At 47.3% G+C, this 24286-nt stretch overlaps 1 protein-coding gene across 3 annotated transcripts in view; it reads right to left on the bottom strand.

The window, feature by feature from the left end:
- The window catches only part of Bdh1 (3-hydroxybutyrate dehydrogenase 1), a 58110-nt gene that overhangs the window by 30000 nt on the left and 3824 nt on the right, over positions 1 to 24286 (bottom strand). Inside the window, exon 1 of one of the 3 annotated variants that reach the window (XM_050159824.1) lies at positions 6999 to 7212. The exons of 1 other annotated variant lie outside the window; for it this stretch is intronic. The gene's annotated coding sequence lies outside the window, so the exon portion shown is untranslated. Of the gene's footprint in view, positions 1 to 2655; positions 2828 to 6998; positions 7213 to 24286 lie in introns of those variants that run through there. One more of the 3 variants, XM_050159825.1, reaches the window with a different exon arrangement.

The raw sequence follows: 24286 nt of genomic DNA, 5'->3' as shown, positions 1-24286 counted from the left end.
TTCACTCTTGCATCTCATTCCCCTAACAATTAAAGCCCAGATTGGTACAGACTGCCCAAAACCCTACCTGACCTTGGCCCCATCATCCTTTTAACCTCATCTCTGTCCACTGTGTCTCTGTCACGGTTGCCTTCTTGCTGTCACTGGAACATCTGGTGCACTGCAGCTTCAGGGTCATGCCTTCCTTGTCTCTCTGCCTGGAGACGCTTCATAAAACAGCTACATCTACAGAGCTGCAACACCTCAGTCCATCCCACCCCAGTTTGGTAATTTCTCTGTCTGCTCCCTGCTTCCTTTTTTGCTTTCCTTCTTGGTCCCTCACTACAACCTTTCTATCCGCATTATACACATTCTTTCTATCTTACCTGCATCTTTGATACCCAAAGCTGAGTGAATTAGGGGGTTTAAGCCAGGCGTGGTGGTCCATGCCTTTAATCCTAGAACTCAGAAGGGATACCAATCCTTTTCTGTCGCTTTGTTCTGCAAAGCACATAGTTTAACCAGGGCCATCTGACTAACCACTGCATTGGAACTGTCCATCGGAGCCGGGTGGGGTCTTCATCGAGTACTCAGTTTTAGCCCATGACTCTCCCTCTCCCTAAGTCAATAGTAAATATTTCAGTCGTGAGGGGTGGGGGCTGGGGGCCCCTGAGCCCCTCCTCCTTCCACGCCTGATCTTTGAGGAGCTGATTTTGTAGTCCACCTGTGAAGGCATCCATAGCATCTGGGTTCTTACCAGCACGCACTAAATTATCCATTCCTGTGCCTCCCTTATCCTATACCAAATCGGATCTACTTCACACCTAACAAATAAAACCTCCTCCAAGCTACCTTTCTTAATTGCCTATAGCAAAAATCAGCCTCCCAATAGCTATGCAGGAAGTTGAGGCAGGGTGGGGGTGGGGTGGGGTCAAGACCTTCCTGGACTATATGAAGTCCTAGGTCAGCCCAGGTAACTGAGTGGAACATTATCTGAAAATAATAGAAATCAGGTTAAAGATATAGCTCAATGGTAAACACCTATTGCATGAAGCCTTGGCTTCAACCCTCTTCACAGGAAAAAACACCAACCAAACAAACAACCAATAAAACCTCTCCCTCTTTCCCCAGTTCTTCACAGGAAAAAACACCAAACAAACAAACAACCAATAAAACCTCTCCCTCTTTCCCCAGTCTCCCTCCGGACTTCTGTAATTGCAGTCACCTAGTGGGGTATACTGGAGATATTTCTGTTTCCAACTACTCACAAGCCCTAGCTAACCATCGGTCCCACCTGCACTGTGAACACCCCACGAACAGGACTCAGATGCTGAATCACTGACTTCTAGGTTTCCTCTCGAGATGTGTTGTTCAGAAAGCATGAACAATTCATAAATGTTTCCGTCCGGCTGCCTGGCCTGCTAGGGTGTTTATGTACCGTGCTTCAGGACGAATCTGATGTCGAAAGAAAGGCATCTGCTGCGTCACAAAGGATCCTGGCAAGAGGAAGCCTCTGCAACTCTTCCAAGTGGGAACCTCTGGGCTACACAGTGACTGCATCTGCTGACTTATGGGCCGACTTTGGCTCACTGGCTGGAAAAACACGCGACGGGTATTATGCCGCTGCCTCCTGGAAAGGGCAGCCACAGGGAGAGGGAAAATGACGTTGGGGCCCCACCCAGATGCACGAACCCACGGGATCTCGGCGCCCTCCTGCACGCAAGGGGTATGGTGGAGTCGCACAGGCGCCTCCTCCTCCACGCCGCGCCCCCGACGTGGCTGTGGACTTCACAGCCAATCCCAGAGCCACGGTCCCTTCCAGCCGGCATGAGGGCGGGGACCAAGGGGGCTCGGCCAAAGCCGCGCTCCTATTGGCTGAGGCGGCACCACCTAGACAAAGCCACACTTGTCCTCCAGACGCGGCGCTGGGGTGGCTTAGGGCCTGGTCCTGCCAGGGTCCCCGCAGCTCTGCCATCCCTGGCTGACCCTCATGGTGCCGCCACATTGCCTGGACCTCCTCCGCCCCCAGCACCGAGGTCAATCCGGTCTCCACTAACCCCGGCTCCGTTCACTCTCAAGCGGCTGGACCTGAGGCCTCACCGCTGTCCAGCATCCTTTCTGGGTGCAGCAGGCACGGAGGAGGAGCTGCCAAAACCCCGAGAACAGAGCCTAGTGGAGGTCACGGAAGGAGGGGGTGAACGTAGGGCAAGGTCGGGAGAAGGGTCGGGACCGCGCAGAGCCTACAGCCGAGGCTAGAAGATTGGAAGAAAGGGGCTACGAAGTGACCTTGGGCCAGTTCCTTACATTCCTGGGGTCTCAGTTCCCGTCTGTGAAATTGCGCTGGCAGTGAACAATGAGTGCCAAGGGTTTCACGTAGGGGCCACGAGGCCGCGTAAACAACCCCGGGCCTCCCGTTGCGAAAATAAAGCACCTTGTTCCTGGAGGCGCGCACGGAGGAAGCAGGAAGCAGCTAGAGGGTGGCGGGTGCCGAGACAGAGAGGTCGATTGTTTCATCTCTGGTTCCTCTTTGGCCGCAGAGCTGCCTAGAGGACACTATGTCCCTTCCCCACCCGCATTCCAAGGACCCGGCACAGGAGCCGCGCCAGGCCAAACCAAACCGGACAGATGGCGCTGGCGTGCAAGCCCCAGTGACGGCGATGAAGACCCTCCTCTTACCCCAAAGCGACCCGGTAGGGGGCTCCAAGACAAGGGCTGGGCTGGTGCGCAGTCTCAACCTGGTGCTGTGCAGGTGCTCGCGCTTCGGGCTTGGAATTGGCGCCCTGCTCCTGTTTCCCAGGATACTCTCCTGAATCCCCTAAAACCGGCCTTCTGCCTCCGACACCCGGATGTGCCTTACACACTCCGGTGCTTGTGTTAGGGCTGCGCCGGGCGGGGCCGGACGGCAGACAGCGCGGAGGCGGGGAGAGCTTGGGCGCAGCCTCCTTAGCCCTCCTTATCCCGGCCTGGCTCTGCTCCAGTAGAGGGTGCCCCTAGTCTCTAGGCACCCCGGAGATAACTTGTTCATCCCAATATAAGCCTGGTACAGATCCCTGCTGCCATCTGATCTTTCCTTCCTGGACCCTGGTTGGAGCAGGAAGGCAAAAGGTGAGAGAAGGCGTCAGCCCTCTCCCCGCGCCCCCAAACCAGGGAAGAAAATGCAGCTTCCGGGAAGTGAAGAAATCCCGCGAAGGACAAGACTCCTTCCAGGTTTTTCGTGTGTTTGCTGTCTTTAAAGCTCACCGGAGCTAAAAGATTAGTTGGTTGACTTTTAAATGTCATTTAACCAAATGACATATAAAATTTTCCTTCTGAAATTCTTGAACGTATCGCAACGTCCCAAGGTTTCACCAATATCTGACATATCTGCGTGTGGTCTGCAGGGGCAGTCGGCCACCCCACTACCACGAGATACCTGTTTCCAGGATGAGAAACAGGCTGAGAGAAGATACCAGGCTGTTAGTGATGGAGCTATGTTTAGAAAAATTACATAACGACTGCTCAGAAAGGGACTAGGAAGGTGAACGCCCGAGGGAAGTACCGGGGCGATTGTGGGGGGTGGGGCGAGGCTTTAAAGAAACCTGACATCTCCGTCCCTGAATTTTGAGGGCTGAGGCTGTGTTTCTTTTTTATGCCCCGCTTCTGGCACCCAGAACACTGAAGATCAAGAGTCTTGAAAAGAGAACGCCTTAGTTTGCTGTGCCCATTTCATAGACTCAAACCAGACTCAGAATGGCGCTCAGTAGATGGTGCCTTAGCCCATAAAAACCAATCCCTATACGTAAATCAGGCGTGGCGGTACATGTCTTTAATCCCAGCACTCGGAGAGCCGGGCAGATCTACAAAGTGAGTTCCAGGGTTCCAGGGGAAACCTGTCTCAAAAACCAAAAACCTATCAAACACCTATAATCATAAAATCATTATAGAATGAGTTACACTTTGAGGGTTGTGTCGTGCTGGAAGAGAGTTAATCTCCCATCTAGGAGAACTGTAAATTCTAACTTGGTACTTGGGGCTGAGAATTATGTATAAAGATTTATAGAAGACTTGCTAGTTGACTTTTTGACATTAGCTTAGACACTCTTAGCAGCTTATTTCCAGTCTTTCCAGCCCAGCTTTGCTGGTGTAACCTGAGAAGCCCCCACCTCAGCCTTACCTGTACCTCCTGACTTCAATGTGTCCCATTGTCACAGCAGTCTTGGACCACTGGGGCAACCCACCGCTCTCCAATACTGGGTAAACCTGCCAACATAAAATAGCCAACGCCTTCTGGGACGTTTCTCTGACCAATATCACCCCCCTGAGACACATCTGGCCCTCATTGTCCCCTTAGCAGTACTGAAGTGAGCCTAGTGTACTTCCTGAAATGATAATATGTGGTTGGTGGTAGTGAGCGACGTGACTACCAACTCACTAGCACATCCTTTCCCACTCCATCCTCCCATTTGACTACAGTCAGTCACATCTGAAATGATTCCCAATGGTAGCCCGGGTGAGTGTCCTGTTTTGCTGTGCAAATGACATACAGAGCGATCCTCTCCCCAGAGGGAAAGCCATGCATTATCTGTCATACACTCTCAGACCATGTGCATGAGTTACTGACCTCGATTACTGAATTGCAAACCACAGAGCACCTCTAAGATGTTGGTACCCATGGGCAGATCACCAGCACCCTGTCATCTAGTAAGCAGGGCCATCCCATGCCTTTCAGAATCTCTGGGGGTTTGGCCAAGTCATCCCTCCTAAGAACGTATAGGAAGGTATGCCGTGAGCTCTTGTTAGACTTTGTATGCAGAGGCTGCCTTCATCCCAAGGAATCTGCTTGACACTCAAAACTGGGATCTAAATTAAACGGAAACACAGTGTAGTTAATGTGTCTTGTCGGTGGGGTGTATTCCCTGTGCGATTTTCTCATACATACATATAATGACAGGGTCTCACTGTGTGGTCCTGCGTGGAAGACTGGCCTGTCTCTGCCTCTGGAGTGCTGGAATTAAAGGCGTGCGCCACCACACCTGGCTCTTCTTGTCCCTTTTAAACATTGTAAAAAGAAAATTTCTCTTATGGCAGTGAGCCATGTGAATGACTAGTGAAAATGCTCTTTCTTCTCCCCGTTAATCACGTAAACGGGGTTTGCTCCCCCAGATAAGCCATCTGTATACACATCCTCTTTAGGGTCTGCTTGGGGTGGGGGGCAAGAGGGGTACACAGATGAAGAAAATGGCAGCTCTGAAGAGGCTTTCTAGCCCCATGTCAGGCCTCTTTCTAAAGACAGCTCCCAGGCCTGCTAATGAAGAACTGGTTTGTTGGGTTTGAGACTTCACGCCTTCATTTCCCAATGTCCTGCCTTGGAGGGCATCACTAGCAACTCAGAGACAGGCAGGAAACGGGGACTCCCATCGAGTAAGCAAGAGAGGCAAGTAGAGGCGGCCCCATCTCTAGTCATTCTGTCTTCCAATCTGGGAGCTGGAGAAAAGGCTTGGCTGTGAATGTGAGCACACGAAGCAGAAACTGGGAACCAGGTCACTCCGGACAAGACATGTGCCAAGAGTCCAGCTTCCCGCCGCACTTCGGCCCAGACGCAGGGCCTGGGGCCAGGCTCCTTAGCAGCTGTGCACCTCACCTGAACCCCCAGAGGGCGCTGTTGCAAATAACCAACTAGGTTTGGGAGGGAAAAAAAATCTCTGCCTTTTAGGGATTGAGATGTGTGCGTGAGCTGAGTCTTTGGGATCCCTACCGTAAGTCTTCTGAAAGAGAGACAGAGGCATGCAGTCAGAGTAGGGAGTGTGGCGCTTGGGAGAAGTTTTAGAGAATTGGCTTTCTGAAAGATAAAAACGCAGGAAAACTGCAACACCTAAGTCCCCTGCTGAATCAGGTTCTCGTTATCTCACACTTTGACCCAGGCCGGTTTAGTTAACATCCCTCCCCTTTCTGGACCCTGCCCAACTCAGACAACACCTAGCCCTGGGTTCCTCTGCTCCCTGCTGGTAGTGGAGAGCGCAGCATCTGATTGGTGTAGACTAAATCCCGCCTTTATTCCCCCCTCCCCCCCCCCCCCCCCCCCCCCCCCCCCCCCCCCCCCCCCCCCCCCCCCCCCCCCCCCCCCCCCCCCCCCCCCCCCCCCCCCCCCCAATCTGCAATTCTGCAATGAGATCGGACGGGGCTAGAAAACAATGGTGCCATCTGCTACCTCAGATCCCACAGACTTTCTGTTTTGATGCAACTGGATTTTTCTTTTAATCTGGAGGCCTGGGGGAGGTGGCCCCAGGGGGTGAGCAAAAGCCAAAGCCGAATTCAACACTGCCCCCCATTACCCCAACCCACGTAAGAAGTCAAATGTGGCTGCACATCTGCTATCCCAGCACTCCTATCAAGATGGATGGCTATGATCCAATTTATGAGGACCCCTTTCTACAGCAAGTTCCCCTTACTTGCTGGGTTACATGGAAATGTCTCACAGTGATTCTGATATAGTGGCCAATTCTGGTACTAACTAACCTAATTGACCATATTAACTTTTTTTTTCTTTCTCTTGAGACAAGATCTCACTGTATCTCACTGTATACAGGCTGCCCTTGAACTCACAATCTTCCTGCTTCGGCCTTCTGATTTCAGGAACTACAGGTGTGTATAATACCATACTTGGCCCATATAAACCTTAAATTATAGTACATGGGACCTGATTCTCAATGCTTAAATCTGGTTAATTTTCTATACTTCTAGGTCTATTTTTTTAAAAGAATATTGAATATGCTACAACAAATTTTAAAACCAAGGTACAAATTTATATGCTTATTTCAATTAATTTTTTTCAGTGAGCACACATCCCTTTCATTTCTGCTGTTGGCACCCAAGTTGGAACCTAATTTTTCCATCTATCAAACTGCATAGCTACTGAGTCTTTAGGAGTAGCCGGGACCTCTTTCTAAAAGCCTGTTTACTTGTCTCGAACCTTCTAAGCATCCCTGGAGACACAGGGGCATTTCCTTCCACAGGCAACTCTCGGGTCCACCTTCTCTTACCTTAGCAAGCTTCAGCAACACTGCCAGTACAAAGAGTCGTCCCCAGACTGCGACCAGCCAGATGCCCAGAGTCCTCTGACTTCCCAGCAGGGTATAATAACTGCCCAACAAAATCTCTTCCAGACTTAATGTGTTTCCTTTAGTTGGGAATGAAAGTTCCCACACGAGCGTGACAGGAAAACCACCTACTGATGAAATACAGTATCAAGCAAGCTTCTGGATGTCTACGTGTTTGCTATTGAACGGGCAAAGTTCGGTTTTGTTACCATTTGTTTTAAGCTTAAACTGTCTGTGAATTTGACCCTCTGGTGAGGAGAGGATCAAGGGTTGAGACTGCTACTAAGGGAAATACTTTAAAAAAAAAAAAAAAAAAAGATGGCAAAGGCCATCCTGGCTCTGTCTGAAGCTCACCCTGCCAGGCAGGCAATTGTGGACACAAGTTAGCTCAGGAACTAGCTGAAGAGAATGGGGACTAGCCAGGGTACCCTGAAGCATAAGCAGGAAACACGACTTGAGGAAGAGTTTTGAAAGTTTCAGGAGCTTTGCAGGGGATGCCTGGAATTCTGAGAATCCCTTGGGGGCAGCTCTTAGTATTGCCATCTACGATTCAAGTGGTTAAACTCAATGGAAAATTAAGCGGGGTTAAATTAGTAACCCGCGTTGGTCTCTTCAGAAAACAAGGTTTGGTCACCTAACCTGGAGAGAAATGAGACAGCTGACATGCTTTCTGGGGCCGAAGGGAAGACAGACCTGGTAGTGGATGAGAGCCATAAATGTGACCAGTTGCTAAGTCTGTAGTTGGCATGAATATTTATTCCTTGTTTCCTTATAACTATGTTTATGTGTACAGTGATCCCTTGGTTCCCTTCTCTTTATTATCCTTTCGTCACGTAACATAAGGTGTGTTGACACTCCAGTCCCAAGTCAACACATCGTAAGAGTGCATAGGGCTCTTGCCCAGGATCAGAGTTTGTTTCCCAGCCTGCATGTCTGGTAACTCACAACTGTAATGCCAGCTTCGGAGGATCTGATGCCCTCTTCTGGCCTCCGAGGGCACTCCCACTCATGGGCCACCCCACTACCTGCCTCCCCTCGCCCACAATTCAAAATAAAAAAATAGGGCCAGTTATAGTGGTACACACATTTAATCCCAACACTCAGAAGGCAGAGGCTGGTGGATCTCTGTGAGTTCCAGGCCAGCCTGGTCTATATAGTGAGACCATGCCTCAAAAGACCAAACATGAAATAAATAAGAAGTAAGTAAATAAATAAATAAATATCTTAGAAAATACCGTGTTGATTTTAGTCTCCTAATAGTTAAGGACTATTAACTATTACCAGCTGGCCTCCTATACAGAGTGGACTTGTTGAGATGTCTCAGACACACGATCCAAATCCTTAAAAATTTCTCTGTTGGACTGAGGGTGTTGCTCCGTTAGAAAGGACTTATCCAGAACATCTGAGGGTTGAGTTCAATCTCCAACAATGGAAAATAAATAAATAACCTTCTTGGGCCCAGTAAGATGGCTCAGCAGGTAAGGCCACTTGCCACCAAACACAGCAGCCTGAGTTTAGTACCTGAAAACCGCCTAGTGAAAGGAGAGGACCGACTTCCGCAAGCTGTTTTCTGACCTCACACGTGTACGCTAATGTGCGCATACACACACAAATAATAAATACATGTTTTAAAATTTCTTCCCTGTATGGGCCATTTCACATTCAAACCATATTTGTCTTTGAGGGGGATACATGGGAAGCCCATTCTTGATATTGGTAGTTGAATGAGATTTGTAGTATTATGTGTGCACATAATATACATTTTATATGCATGGACAACCCTACTAAAATACCAACTCAAAGTGATCTGACTCTCCAGCTGGACCCCGAGACAAACTTGAAACAGATTCTTCTCTGGAATTGTCACTCTTTTGAGAGCGGCAGTAAAGGAACGTATCTGGGGCCTGGAAGATAGGCCAAAGGTAGGAAGGTTGGTCTCAAGCCACGTCCAGACGTGGCAGTGATCACTTTACACCCTGTCTATGCCCTGAAGTCTCTGTGGTCACTGCCCTCCAGGTCCTCACTGACTGTGGAGGGGGCAAACACAGGAGCTTGCTCTTGAGCTCCCGTACTTTCTGTGTCCTAACTCACAAATGCAACTGTTCCTCTTTCCCATATTTTCCATCTCTCCTTTCCGGACACTGCTAAAATCCTCAGCCTGCTTGCCCTAACGCTCCGGATTTTCTCCCCCCCCCCTTTGCCTGTCCTGTCCCTCTCACCTCTCCTCCCCTCTTCTCCCCCTCCCCTGTCTGTCCCATTCCTCTCTACCCCCTGCATCTCCTCACAGGCTGCCACTGCCAAGCCTCAACCTTTCTTTGCTTCCCACTCACAAGGCCTAACTTCTCTTCCTCGTGTCCATCACCCTCCTCCGACAACTGTCCAAGCCCGCTGTTTCCACTGTCAAACACCAATAATATTGGCCTGTACTTTCTCCAGAGTCCCTTTGAAGATTCTTTCATCTGCAGAAGAGTCTTGTGTCCTTAGTAACAAGGCAATGGAAGAGGGAGCTATTCTTCAGGTTGAGGCCCAGGAGTGGGTCAACAGAAACAGGGGTCACTGTAGCGCCCGAATACAGATGACAGGTGACCTTTCCTCCAGCTCATTATTTTGAAAAGAAGTTTAGGTGAGTGATAGAGCTTCGTGGTAGAGCATGTGCTTAGCATGTACTTAAAAGTTGCTTGCATGTATATGTGTGTGTGCATGCGTGTGTGTGTGTATGTGTGTGTATGTCTTCCTCAGGAGCTTTCTACCTTGTGTTTTGACACAGAGCCCCTACTAGCTTGGAACTCACCAAGGGGGCTAGACAGGCTGTCCAGCGGTCCCCAGGGACCCACTTGTCTCCATGTCCCCATCGCCAAGGTAACAAGCATGTAACACCACACTCAGCTTTTTCATATGGTTTCTGGGATCACTCAGGCCATGGAAAGTGCCTTACTGACTGTGCTGTCTCCCCAGACCCCACAAAGTTCACTTTACGTAAAAGATGAAAGAGGAACATAATGAACCCTTGCCACCTATAATTGAGAGCCACCACTAGTCCTTAGCAATTTGCCACACATACTTTAACTCTGTAAGCATAGATACCCATACACAGTATATGTATGTACAGGTACGTGGATATATGCATATTGTTGAATCATTCGGAACTCGTTGCAGAAACGACACATCGTTTTCTCAAGATTCCATTCGATGAGCATGACGTGCTTAGCTGGCATGATTCTTCAGATCCCTTAGTCTAGACTGTAAGTACCCCATTGTGTTAGTTTCATTTCTCGTCATTGACAAAAATACCTTCTGGAAGCAACTTCAGGCAGGTGGGATTTGCTTTGTCACACAGCTTAGGGGATTTTGTTCTCTCTTCTTCTTCTTCTTCTTCTTCTTCTTCTTCTTCTTCTTCTTCTTCTTCTTCTTCTTCTTCTTCTTCTTCTTCTTCTTCTTCTTCTCCTTCCCTCCCTTCCCTTCCTACTTCCATAACCCACTAAATAAATATCCAACCTCACCCTGCATGGTGCACCTCTCTGTCTGTCTCTTGCCTGCCGCTGTGTGTCTCCCTGCCTGGGACCAGCCATCTTCAGAGATCTGCATCAGCATGTTCTTGTGGCATGCCCATCTGTCTGTCTCTCCTTGTGGCCTGCTGCCGCCACTCGGGAAACTGTGCCTTCCCTGCCTAGAACTGGCTGCTCTTGGGACTGGCTGCTCTTGGGACTGGCTGCTCTCAGGACCCGCTGCTAGCTGTCTGCCACCACATGGCCTGCTGCCACCACCTGGGGACCTGCAGCGTTTTTGCCACTGCAGCCGCTGGGGACCCGGGGATCCTGCAGCATTTTTTATTAATCATTAATTCAGTTCACCCAGGTTAGGTATGTTGTGTAGGAACACTACCTGCATGGTTCTGAGGTGTAGTTTAGGTTGGGGGGGCGGGCAGTATGTTTCTTATGTGACGAAGGAGCTCCAGTTTTTCCTGAGGTCTGAAGAAGAAGGTACTCAGGAGGAGATGAGAAATCCAGGCAAATGTGTCCTGTGCTTGTTGACTGTTATTCAGAGGCCAGCAGAGACAGAGTAATGACTCGGCAGGTTAGAAAGTTTGCTGCTCTTCCAGAGCAGATTTTAGCTCACAGTACCCAGACAGGGTGGCTCACAACCACTTGTAACTGCAGTTCCAAGGTATCCAGTGCCTTCTTCAGGCCTCTATGGGTGCCTGCACCTACATGTGCACACACATTAAACACATAGATTAAAATAAATCTTTAAAATAGCTTCAAGATGCCAAGAAACAAGCCTCACTCAAATGGCCAGGTTTCAGCTCCTGGATGAGATGTTTCGAACACTTTCCCAAGCCCTCTCTTCCAGGCTACAACATATTTTTAGCTAGCATTAAGAGGGAAAGACAATCTCAAATAAAAAGAATGATTGTTTTAGTGTTCTTTCCCTTCCCTTCATTGTCAAATCTGCATGAACCATTTTACTCAGAAATCCCTTCCCTCTGTCCTTCTTCCTGTTCACCAAATGACCTCCCATTTGTAGGCAGGGATTTTATCCCACTAGCCAGCTCCCAAATAACCACATGTGTTCTGCTGATAGCTTAGGCTTATTACTGACTAGCTCTTAAAACTTAAATTAATCCGTATTTCTTATCTACACTCTATCACGTGGTGGTACCTTTTTTCAGCACAGCATGTTTACCTCCTGCTTCCTCTGCACGTGACTGCCAACTCCACCCACCTTCTTCCCAGCATTCTCTCAGTCTGACTCTCCCACCTAACCCCTTTCTGCCTACCTATTCGCCAGTTGGTTCTTTATTAAACCAATGATAGCAAAACATATTCACCGTGTACAAAAGGATTATCCTGTCCCACAGCACCCCTTGACTCCACATACCCAGGTGCCTGGTCCAGTCCTCGGGAACCAGCACTTCAGGGGAAGATAGCCAAGGTAGGCAAGGGCCAGGTCACCAGGAGGTAGCTGTTGGGACCATCATCTTGGGCAGCTCAGAAGGGGACTTGGGGTCATAGACAAAGGCAATCGCTTGAAAAGGCCCCAACTCCAGAGGAGGATGCCAACTGTGAGCTGTAAGTGGTCTGTAGCCCAGGCTAGTAGGCATGTTAGGAGAGCCTAATAGAAACATGAGAGTCTGAAGAGAGACTGAGGACCTCTGTCCTGAATTTTATGTGCCTGTAATGGCATCTGTCTAAAGCCATGCCTGCTAGACTGGGTGATGGATGTGTTCTGTTTGTGTTCGTTTGTTTTGAGACAGGATTTCATGTAGCCCGTGCTGGATGCAGACTCACCATGTAGCTCAGATAATAGGATTAAGGTGTGTGCCATCATGCTCACGATTACGAAATTATACCAACAACATGTATCTATGCAGAGATCTGCCAAGCTAAAGCATCTCTAGATTACCCCACTTAATATGGTAGCTGGTCACTTCTTGAGACAGACTGAAGGCTCTAGAAAGCTCTCCTCACTTAAAAAATTATTATTGTTTATTTGTGTGTGTGTGTGTGTGTGTGTGTGTGTGTGTGTGTGTGTGTGCATGCATCTGAGGTTAGGGCCATCCCCTGGTGCTGGAGTTACAAGCAGTTGTAAGCTGCCTGAAGTGAGTGCTGGAAATTGAACTCGGGTCCTCTGCAAGAACAACACAAGTTCTCAACCACTGAGCAATCTCTCCAGCCCCTCTCCTTGCTTCTTAATCCCTATTGCTCCACCAGGTGCAGCAGTCTGCCTTCAGAGCAGGATGATGGCTAACCTCTCTCACCATTGTATTCACTTTCTCTAGTCTCTTGGTCGGGATCTGGGGTGATGAAGGACAAAAGGCACAAGCTGAGACTTTAGTAGATCAATTAGACAAGAGCCAAGGAAAGCCAGAGGCATGGGGGTGGTGAGTTGGAAACAGAAGACTATGGGATTGAGTAGCCCACGTTTCCAGTAGTGGCAGAACCAGAGGGGAAGTGTGGGAAGACACAAGCTGTGATGGTCTCAGGTGTTTGCTGACACTCAGGGCATGGCAGATCATGCCCAGAGGGTTTACCTTGAATCACTGTCCACTTGCCTCGTGATGTGAGACCTCAGGCCTTGAGAAATTTGAAACCTACACTTGGAGGAAGACCATATTCTGGTAAATAGAGGCAGTCTCAAGAGATTGCTGCCCTGAATCTCCACAAATGGCAAAGCTACACCCATGATTCAGAGGCTTCCAGTTGGATGGCAAAGTCAAATCATGTCTCAGAGGGTACCAAAGAGAAACGCCACCTCCAGACACTACAGTGTTGAGGCCTAAGTCAAGGAAAAAAGTATTAATAAGTCAAAATAACCCTTATTATATGTCTTCTATTAGTAATCCATAATATTTAGAAAAATTTAGCATAAAACTATTAAAATAATAATGGAGCTCAAGAAGTGGGTTGACTACAGGACAAAATTAAAAACTTTCCTGGTTATAAAACATAAGAAATCATAATGCAACAGTGACAAAAATTATAAAGCATCTGGGAATAAAAAAACATACGGCTCTGTCCCCTGCAGCCATGTGCTGTTGGCCATGGTCAACCCCACTGTGTTCTTCATCATTGCGGTGTTTCCTTTTTGATGTTTGCAGGCAGAGTTCCAAAGGCAGCAGAAGTTTTCTGCCCTGAGCTCTGGAGACAAAGAGTTTGGTTTCAAGGGTTCTTCCTTTCACAGGATCATTCCAGGCTTCTTTTGCCAGGGCAGCAACTTCACACACTATGGTGACACTGGTGGCAAGTCCATCTAAGGGGAGAAATATCAGGATGGGAACTTCATCCTGAAGCATCCAGGTTCTGGTATCTCATCCATGGAAAATGCTAGACCAAACACAAATGGTTGCTCAGTTTTCACCTACACTGCTAAGCCTGAGTGGTTGGATGGCAACCTGGGTCTTTGGGAGAATGAACCTGGGCAGGAGCATTGAGGAAGTCATGAAGCACTTTGGGTCCAGAATCAGCAAGAGCAGCAAGAAGGTCACCATTGCTAACCATAGGCATCTCTACTAATTCTTCTGACATGTGTGTCTCAAGCAGCAAACCATTCTTCAGGAGCTCAGGGGAGTGCCCTTCATCCCCTCTGCTCACATTACCCATAATCTTTGAGCTCTTATTGCATTTCTTTAGGGTCCATATTTTCCTTATTCCCTCCAAGTCTATGTAAATTGCAGAGTTAAGTTTATGATTATAAATAAAAACTAAACAAAAAAGAAAATGTAGAGTTATTATAATGAAAACTGTCTTTATTGAGTGACATAATAGATGTATTGAAGAATAAGGTGATATACTGCCCTAGAAAGGAAGCCAACATTATGAAAGATTTTTTCCCTAACCTACTTATCTAGAATTAAGTGCAACCTGGAGAGATAAAGAAGAGAAATTTGACCACTTGGTTCCAAAGGGGAAAACAAGCAAAATTAAGCAGGGGTGGAAGAAGAAACAGAGCCTATGAGCCTAGTGGGTAAATGGTGCTCTTCAGGTTCAGTGAGACCCCGCCTCAAGGGAATACAGCGGAGAGTAATAGGAAGGAGGGTACCCAACATCCTCCTCCGATCTCCATTGATGCACACTCCCTATACACCCAAGTGTACACCTATGCATACCACTCATACATAACACACAACATACACACACACACACACACACACACACAAATAAAGTAAACTGGAGAATGATAGAGGAAGACAATTGATATCAACCCCTGGCCTACACAGGAACATATATACACGGGTGCACAACACACAGAGGCCCTGGATTTGGTTCCCAGAACCATGCACACACATAAAATTTTAAACTTTTATACCAAATCATTGGCTAGGAGAAAACATTTGCAGCATATGTAAAAGATAAGGGATAAAAATTCACTGAACTCGAAGTTCCTCCATTATGAGTAATGAGAAGACAGGAATCTTATTGAAAACAGCTTCATCGGGGGTAGAGAAATTACAGAAAAGAAAAAAATGAGAGGCTAACAAACTTCAGAAAAATATATTCAATTGCCATGGTAAATCATTTTTAAAATGCAAACCGACATCCCCCCCCCCCACACCAGATCATGGCAAACTAAAAAACGCTGGAGAGTGAAGAGGTGGCACCCTCACACAGCTGGAGAGAGAGAGTGGAGAGGTGGCACCCTCACACAGCTGGAGAGAGAGAGAGAGAGTGGAGAGGTGGCATCCTCACACAGCTGGAGAGAGAGTGGAGAGGTGGCCCCTCACACAGCTGGAGAGAATGGAGAGGTGGCCCCTCACACAGCTGGGGAGAGAGAGAGTGGAGAGGTGGCCCCTCACACAGTTGGCAAGAGTGAAACCCGCAATCGCCATCTAAAGTAAAATTGGCAGCAAGCGCAGCTCTTGTGGGCTCAGCAATTCCGTTCTAGGACACCAGTCCATAAAACACTAATGCTTTAACAGTGTGTGCAGGTGGGTGTGTAAGGCAACATTGTTTAGAGTAAAAAGCTGTAAATAATCCAGGGATGGAATGCTTAAGCTGGTTATGGTCCATCCACACCCCAACACCACCTGCCCAGTTCAGATCTTTTTCTGGGGCCACCTACGTGTAGCCCAGCCATCCCTTTGCAGGGCTCTTGTTAGAAGCCTGCCTCCCTGGCCCGCAGTTGGTTGATTTGGTGTGTCTACTGGCCCTCAGCAGGCCTCTCAGAGCCTTGATAAAGTTTGTAACTAGCATTGTGATAGAGACCTGTGGTGGCCTGAAAGAAAGTGACCTCCAGAGGGAGTGGCGCTATGAGGAGGTGTGGCCTTATTGGAGGAGGTGTGTCATCGCGGAGACCAGCTTTGAGGTCTCACACATGCTTGGGCTATGCTCAGAGTCTGAGACCATTTCCTGTTGCCAAGATGTTTTCAGGATATGAGAACTCTCAGCTTCTTCTCTAGCACCATGGCTGCCTTGCTTCCCGCCATGATGATAATGGACTAAACCTTTGAACTGTAAGCCAGCCACCTCAATTAAATATTGTCCTTTAGAAGAGTTGCCATGGTCATGGAGTCTCTTTGCAGCAATAGAAACCCTAACTAAGACAAGAGCCAATCTAAAGATGTAACATAGGCCCAGAGGCCATGATCCTCGCCCTGTGCACGGAAACAAAGTCCTGACTGAGCTGCCAGGAGAACAGAGAGTGGCGAGGACCTGCAGAGAGGATGTGGGACTCCCACCCTGACTCCGCTGTCCCTGGACTCAGCCAGCTGCCTTCTCACCCATCTTTATGCTCAGGTTGCCTTCTTGCCTGAACCCATCCACACTGGCATTCGATCTTTTACGATCAAACAAGTCCAGACGAAGACGTCTGCTATGGGGAACTGTGCAGCCGTTGAAAAGACCGATGTCACAAGTGTGTAGGGGCTAGGAAGGCCCCCCAAGAGACACTTGGGGTGAAAATGTGTGAAGCTACAGAACAGTTGATGAGGAGTGGCCCCGCGCTGTGGCCGTTAAAATTGTCTAATTTTAATTTTAAGAATATTTTATTTTCTTTTAGCAGTGTTGGGGGTCATATGTGCCAGGCAAGTATTCTCCTAATTTATACTGCTACTTCCACATTTTGTTTCTCGTTTTAAGGAAAAATGATATACTATCCAAAATTATAAGCTTTTAAACATGAAAAGGATGAGTAATATTGGGCGCCGAGCTTTCAGCAGCTGTTATTTCTAAACAGGAAACAGACGACATCACGTTATCTATGCTTTAAGATATATTATTGGTGCTTGGCCTCAGGCATACTAAGCCTGTGATCTGCAGCCGAGCTGAACCACTGGCTCCTCTTTTCTTCTTTCAGTGAGCTTTCAGTTTGAAGTAATTTTACATTTGTAGGAAATTTACAGAGCTAGGGCTTGGGGATGTGACCAGTCAGTAGAGTGCTTGCCTATTGTGCAGGATGTCTAGCTTCTGTCCCTAGCACTGCCTCAGGTCTGGTGTGGTGGCATACACCTGAAACCTGCAGGCGAAGGGGTGAATACTGAAAGTTCAAGGCTATGCTTGATGTGGTAGCAACTTTAAGACCAGCCTGTAATACAGGAGCCCCTATCTTAAACAAACAATGGGAGGAAGGAAGGAAGGATGAAGGGAGGGAGGGAGGGAGGAAGATGGAGAGAGAAAAAGAGAAAGATTGCATAGATGAGTCCCCACAAACTCCTTACTCAGCTTCTGATGGCGACATTCTGTATTCATCAAAGGTGGGACACTAACTCTGGCCTGCCACTTGTAATTAAATTCCAGGCTTAGGGGTCATCGGTTTTCTCTCTGATCTCCCTTTCTTGCCCCGGGATCTCCTCTAGGATACCACACTGCCTTTAGTGGTCATGCCTTCCAGTTCTGTCTGTGACCATTTCTCAGCCTTGCTTTGGTCTTTCAGATTGAGATAGTTTTAAAAAATACCCATCAAACATTCCATAACTGTCCCTCAGGTGGCTCTTCTGGTGTTATCATGGCCAAACAGCAACATCTTCTCTTTTTTCTTTTGGTGGCAAGGAGAAAGGAATATCATAGATGAATACTTACTTTTGCATCCTGTCACTGCAAGGGTGTACATTATCATTATAGCTGATGGTGCCCCCCTTGACCACTTGCATAAAGAGTACATGGTGCGGGAGAATTGTCTGTATTCTGTCAATCATGTTATAAATAAACGCTGATTGGCCAGGTAGGAAATATAGGTGGGAAAACCAGACAGGAAGTAGAAATGATGTAATGAGAACAGGAGAATTCTGGGAAGGAGGATGTTGATTCCTCCCACTCCTGCCCAGACCACCGAAGCAGCAGTATGTGATCTGCCCCACTGAAAAAAGGTACTGAGTCACATGGCTAACATAGATCAGAAAAATTGGTTAATCAAGATGTGAGAGTTAGCCACTGAGAGGCTAGAACTAATGGGCCAATCAGCTTATAATTTATGGAGACCTATATGTGATTTTCTTTGGGGCTAAACAGTTGTGGGGTACTAGCAGGACAGAAACCCCAACAAACAGGCCCCTGTTCGTGTTACAAGTGCATCTGCCAGGGTAGGCACTGAACTCCCTTCCCCATTTCCCCTCTTCTTCATCCCCCCTTCTCCCTGCCTTCCTGCTTCTCCCTTCTTTCTTTTTCAGGACTGAGAATCAAAGTCAAGCCCTTGAATGCAGGAAAGAACTCTATGCTAACTTACACCAGTCCAGAAGTTTCTGTTTTAAATATTGGAAGCAAGTCAGTGTCCAGCCACTTACAAAAGTCAGGGAGGGGAGCTGGGCTCTGCTTCTTAGTGGATTACTTTTTAATTAAAAATAGATTTGAGGGCTTGTGAGATGGCTTTGTAAGCAAGGGTGCTTGCCTCCAGGTCTAATGACCTGAGTTTGATTCCTGGAAACCACGATGTGGAAGAAAAAAAATCTGCCTGCTCTCCTCTGACCTCCATAGGAGAGTTGTGGTGTGTGCGCTTGTGTGTGTGTGTGTGTATATGAGTGTGCGTGCATGCGTGCGCGCGCGCGCACACACACACACACACACACACACAAAGTAATTAAAAAGAGATTTGAAGGACTTTTGAAGGCCGGCTGTTGCTCAATACATTTTAAAATTCTAATATTCATATACATGTATACTCTTTCAACAAATCTTCATTGAGTAACTCAGTGGGGTGAGGGGGTTCTAGTTACTGATGTTAGGTGCTGAAAATAGAACAAAATTCATATTTATGAAACGCAGACTGTAGCCAGTATTAAATACACAGCAGATGGAGAAACCACTACAAACAAACAAAACCCCTCAAGCCCAGAGTTCTAAAGAGCTAAGAAACGGGACCTAAAGTGAGATGAGATGAAGAGGACCCAGGCCCCAAGCAGAAGGAAGGTCAGAAGCAGAGAGCAGAGCAGTCTGGAGAGGTGGCCAGGGCCTCCACAGATGGCCAGGTTCCGGCACCTATCTTAACAGGCAGCTGGAATTATTGGAAGGGCTTGCGAACCAACCAGACAGCATCTGAGGAGATAGCCTCGCAGTCCAGGACCGCAGTGGGCACTTTTGTGATCATTTGTTACACATATCTATGAAAGCATAGCTACAGTGAGCAGATATGCAACCCCTGCCCTTCAGCACCCTCCCACCCTCCAAGACCCAGAGCCCGGAGGAGTTTATCCCTGGAATTAAGACTTCCCTTAGATACTGCTCTGTCCCCACTGACACCCTCAGGCTCCATTACACTCCCAGCCCATCCTAGGCACAGACCTTATCCTTAATTACAATCTAATTAATCTAACAGGACAGAATTGTCCTGAGAGTAAATCAAAGAATCTGCCCCGATCTTAGCCAAAGCCAGAGCTAATTGAAGGCATTTTTCACCCAGGAGCCAACAGGCAGCCCTAAGGTGACGGCTGTGTGGCCACCCAAGGAACATAATGGATCTTTTGATTTTTGTTTTTAGTGTCAAACCTGGGGTGTTATCAGCCACAACAAGCTACCAGCCCCCAATGAGCCAGATAAATGACAGTGACAAGCAGCGAGAGATCCATTCGGCATGGCCATAATGATGGTGATGATGATGATGATGATGGTGATGGTGGTGGTGATGATGATGATGGTGGTGGTGATGATGGTGGTGATGATGATGGTGATGATGATGAGCTATTGTGAGGGTGTAGGAACTGAACTTGGACCATCTGCAAGAGCAGCAAGGGCTTTTAACCAGCGAGTCATGTCTCCAGGCCCTCCAGACTAAGTTTTAAAAGTCTTTTTACTGGTTCAGATGGTAGAGTATCTTGCTGTGGGAGCACCTTTAGCCCCTTCAGCCAATAGCCTTTAAGATACTGGCCCACTTGGGTGTGGTCTCTTATACTATAAATGCAGCTGTAAAAAAAAAAAAAACGCATGCTTGCTCTCTTGCTTCTGGTGATTGCTTCTGTTCCTGTTCCTGATTCGTGCAGAGGACTGTGCTCTAGATAACCCTTTATTATATGTAATTCTGAACTAGTGTGTGATTATTTTATATCTTCCACCATCAGTATCTGCCTAGCATGCACAGGGCCTTGAGTTCAACTCCCAGTACCCCATAAACTAGGCATGTAGTGCATGCCTATAATCCCAAGGGAAACTCAAGCCCTCAGGGAAATAGAAGCAGGAGAAATTCAGCTGTATTGTGAATTTGAGGCAACCTAAGCTAGAGGCCTTGTCAAAAAACAAAAAACAAACAAAAAAAACATAAACAAAACAACAACAACAAAAGCAAAAAGAAAGAAAGCAGAGGGGCAGGCCTGGAGCTAAGAGACAAGAGCACAACCATGTAAGAAGTGCTCCCTTTCTCTCTCTCTCTCTCTCTCTCTCTCTCTCTCTCTCTCTCACACACACACACACACACACACACACACACACACACACACACACACCACTTCAAAGTCTTTGAGAGATACAGGTCAGAAGAATGCTCTGGAAAGGCAGGGAAACTCTTAAAGGCTCAGGTCAGCTGATGACTGCAGGCCTTGGTTGGCAGGGCCAGTTGGTAAGAGAGTCAGGACTTTATGGCCTCTTCAGTGAGATACTTCTATCCCTCTACTTACTGCCAAGCACCTGGTCCCTAGAACCACACAACCTGTACTGTTTACCACTGAGCTATATGTGCCCTCGTACACTGCTCATGGGACTTTTCTAGATGACACATCTGTCTGTTGGGTTGTGTGGAATGGGGTTTCCTATGTAGCCCAAGCTGGTCCTGAATTCCTGGGCTCAAGTGATTCTCTGACTCCCCCTTCCAGGTAGCAGTACTTACAAGTGTGAGCCACGATGCTCAGCAGATCATAAATCTTGGTGCTTCTGAAAGTTTATTTTGGTCTATCCTGCACTGCCCAGCTCCTGCCTGTCTGTGCTATTTGGTGGAACCTAGCCCGTGCTCTAAAGCCAATGTTTAGTGACCTTAGTTGCCCATTTCAGGGTAGCCCTGATCGACCAGCAGAATGTCTCGGCCAAAAGCTAACTGTGGACTTATGCTTATTCTATGCTAGGAGCCCTTGGGGGATGCACTACCTCCTGCTCTTTCTGTTTCCACCATCTTGGTCTCCAACCATCCTGCTTCTCTTGGGCTCCACAAATACAAATTCTCTTATTTCACCCAAAATGGAGCCTTGCCCAGTCCACAGAAATTCATTGCTCACTTGCCAATCTGTCGGCATTTTTTCAAATGCTGATGATACAGCGGGAAGAAGCACACAAAGCCGTGTTCCCTGCAACTAAAATTCTAGTGAGGGAGACATAAAAAACACAATAAGTAAAGAAGGTAAGTATCTCAGCAAATTCTCTCCTTTAGAATTTATAAATTCTGTCAGGCATGGTAGCGTACACCTTTAGGGAGGCAGAGGCAAGCAGATCTCTGGGAGTTCGAGGCCAGCCTGGACAGCAAAGTGAGTTCCAGGACAGCCAGGACTGTTCCACAGAGAAACTAAAGGAAGAACTGTGAGTACATTGCCAAAGATGAAAGGATGGTGGGGCAGTTTTAGATAAAGACTTGGTATAGAAGGAGCAGAGGGCCACACCTATACCTAGAGAGCAGGAGTAGATTCGATATCTAGTTTTAAGATGTTCTTTAATGAGAGACAATTAAAGTCCCAGTGCAAACGAGGTACAGATCCTTGGAGAGGGATCATATAAGTGAAAGGAGGGGCCATGTGGGCCATGGGCCATGGAAATAAATAGATGAATAGAAGTGGGTTAATTTAAATGTAAGAGTTAGTTAAGAATAAGCCTGAACTATATAGATTAAGCATTCTGTAATTGATATTAAGCCTCTGAGTGATTTTTTAGAAGTGACTGAGGGACAGGGAGGGACAGAGAAACCTCTGTTTACAGGCTATGGGAGAGTTCAGTTTGAACATGTTAATTTGAAATACTAATACATCTGCAGGGAGAAGTCTAGAGTTCTACCTGGACGTGACCAGGGCAGGAAGACAGTGTTTTAAAGCTGGATTACATTACCAAGGGAGGGACTAAAGATCTCTGGGAGGGGAGGCTAGCCTGGCCCACATAGCAAGTTCCAGGCCAACCGAAGCTGCATAGTGAGACCCTATCTCAAAAGAAAACCCAAACAAACAAAAAATGTAAATGATCTGTAAGTTCCTTGGGAGAGGGTAAATGGAGCAGAACACACACACACACACACACACACACACACACACACACACACACACCATTTCACAGTACTAAATAAATACTCAAGTTGAGATGTTTTCAACTCCTCAGACTTCTGCATCTGATCTTGGTAGGACTTGAAGACCCAGGTCCCAGCCAAAGGTTACAGCTGTCTTTGCCCCTTCTGAGTATACAACCCACCATGACCGAGCCATCTAGTCACCCCTTGGCTGCCTATGAGTGAGTGTTCCAGTCACACACACTCAGGAGGATGAATTGGGAAAGAGGCACAGGTATGATGCCAAACTTAGTGCCGACACTGATCGGCATAGCGCACTACAGCCCAGAACTCCTGGACTCAAGTGATCCTCCTGTCTTAGCCTCGCGAGTAGCTGGGCTACTTGCCCACACAACCACACAACTGGCATGCACCACCACGCCTAGTTGCGCTTGTGAATCAGGTAGAAGTCGACTTGTGGCATTTCCGGAAGAAAATTCTAGAGTGCCAGACACCTAGGGCTTGGCTTTGATGGGTGGGTGCAGGCTCTGGGTATCTACACCCCCTTAACCTCACAGAGCCCCTTCCCTGTAGGAAGGACACACCCAGCCAGGGGAGTTTCAGAAGTGCGTCCTGCAGCCTGGGACTCAGACCCAATGCTGGTCCTAGATAGAAGAAAACCTGCATGTTTATATACTAGCAGTTTCAAATAAATGGAGGGAGGTGCACAGCAGTTTGACTGCATCTTCCAAAATTAAGCCTTATATTTCCGCTTTCAGAAATCTGTCATCTGATTTACTTGTAGAAATGCCCGGTGCTGGGTGTATAATTACATTTCCTATAACATACTATTATATAAAAAAAAAAGGCAGATGATATAAATAGCTACCAAACGGCAAACGGGTAATTAACTAAATTACAGTACACTCGTGCAGTGAAATTTATCTCTGTAGCCACTACCCAGGCTGATGGGAAAGATCTGTAACGGACGCTTTTAAATAAGACAAGAAAACTAAAGATCTGATACAGGATATGACCAATTGCGAGTCTATATAGCCACCTACATCTGTGTACATGTGTCCTCATGGTCACATTTGCTAAGAATTTTCTAGAAGTAATCACAAGAAACCTCTGTGTTATTACTTCTGGTTGGTAAGAGGAGACGTTGAGGGACAGAGATTTGTCATCAAAGGACTTAGCATTTCTATAATTAAAATAACAAAAAAGTGCTCCGACAACAAGTACATCTGATAGCAGCCTGCCTTCAGGTTGGGGAGATGGCTCGGGGGTTAAGAGCACGTACAGCTCTTCCGCTACTGCTCTTCCACCGGAGCCAAGTTCGATTCCCAGAACCAGCATCAAGGCTGCTCCCAACCAGTAGTCACTCCAGCTGTCAGGCTCCAACACATCTGGCCTCCGTGAGGACCTTCACTCGTGTGTACACATACGCACACACATACACACAGCACGCATACACACACACACACACACACACACATGCAGGCACACACGCATGCATGCACACACATACAAACAAAAAATTTAAAGGGATCGGTTAAGAGTACTTACTGCTCCTCAGAGCCCTGGCGTTCAAGTCCAAGTACCCATATGGTAACTCACAAATGTCTGTAACTCCAATTCCAGGGAATCAAACACCTTTTTCTGGCTTCCTTTGGCTACCAGGCACTCAGATGGTCTACAGACATACATGCAAACAAAACACCCATGCACATAAAATAAATTTTAAAAGTTTTTAATTAAAAAAATAAATTGGGCATGATAGTTCTACTGTACATCTTTAATTCCAGCATGTGGGAAGCAAAGGCTTGAGAATCTCTGTGAGTTCAAGGCCAGGCTGTCCTATATAGTGAGTTCCAGGACAGCCAGGGTTACTCAGAGAGACCCTGTCTCAAAAAATAAAATAAATAAACTTTTTTGTTTCCTTTAGAAATAAATAAAAGGGGGGCTGGAGAGATGGCTCAGTGGTTAAGAGCATTGCCTGCTCTTCCAAAGGTCCTGAGTTCAATTCCCAGCAACCACATGGTGGCTCACAACCATCTGTAATGAGGTCTGGTGCCCTCTTCTGGCCTGCAGACATACACACAGAATATTGTATATATAATAAATAAATAAAATAT

Source organism: Alexandromys fortis, unplaced genomic scaffold (genome assembly GCF_014885135.2).
Source record: "Alexandromys fortis isolate MF-2015 unplaced genomic scaffold, M_Fortis_MF-2015_v1.1 scaffold_119, whole genome shotgun sequence".
Lineage (NCBI taxonomy): Eukaryota > Metazoa > Chordata > Mammalia > Rodentia > Cricetidae > Alexandromys > Alexandromys fortis.
Note: the sequence above shows the minus strand (reverse complement) of the source record. Positions and strands in the feature narration are given on the sequence as shown.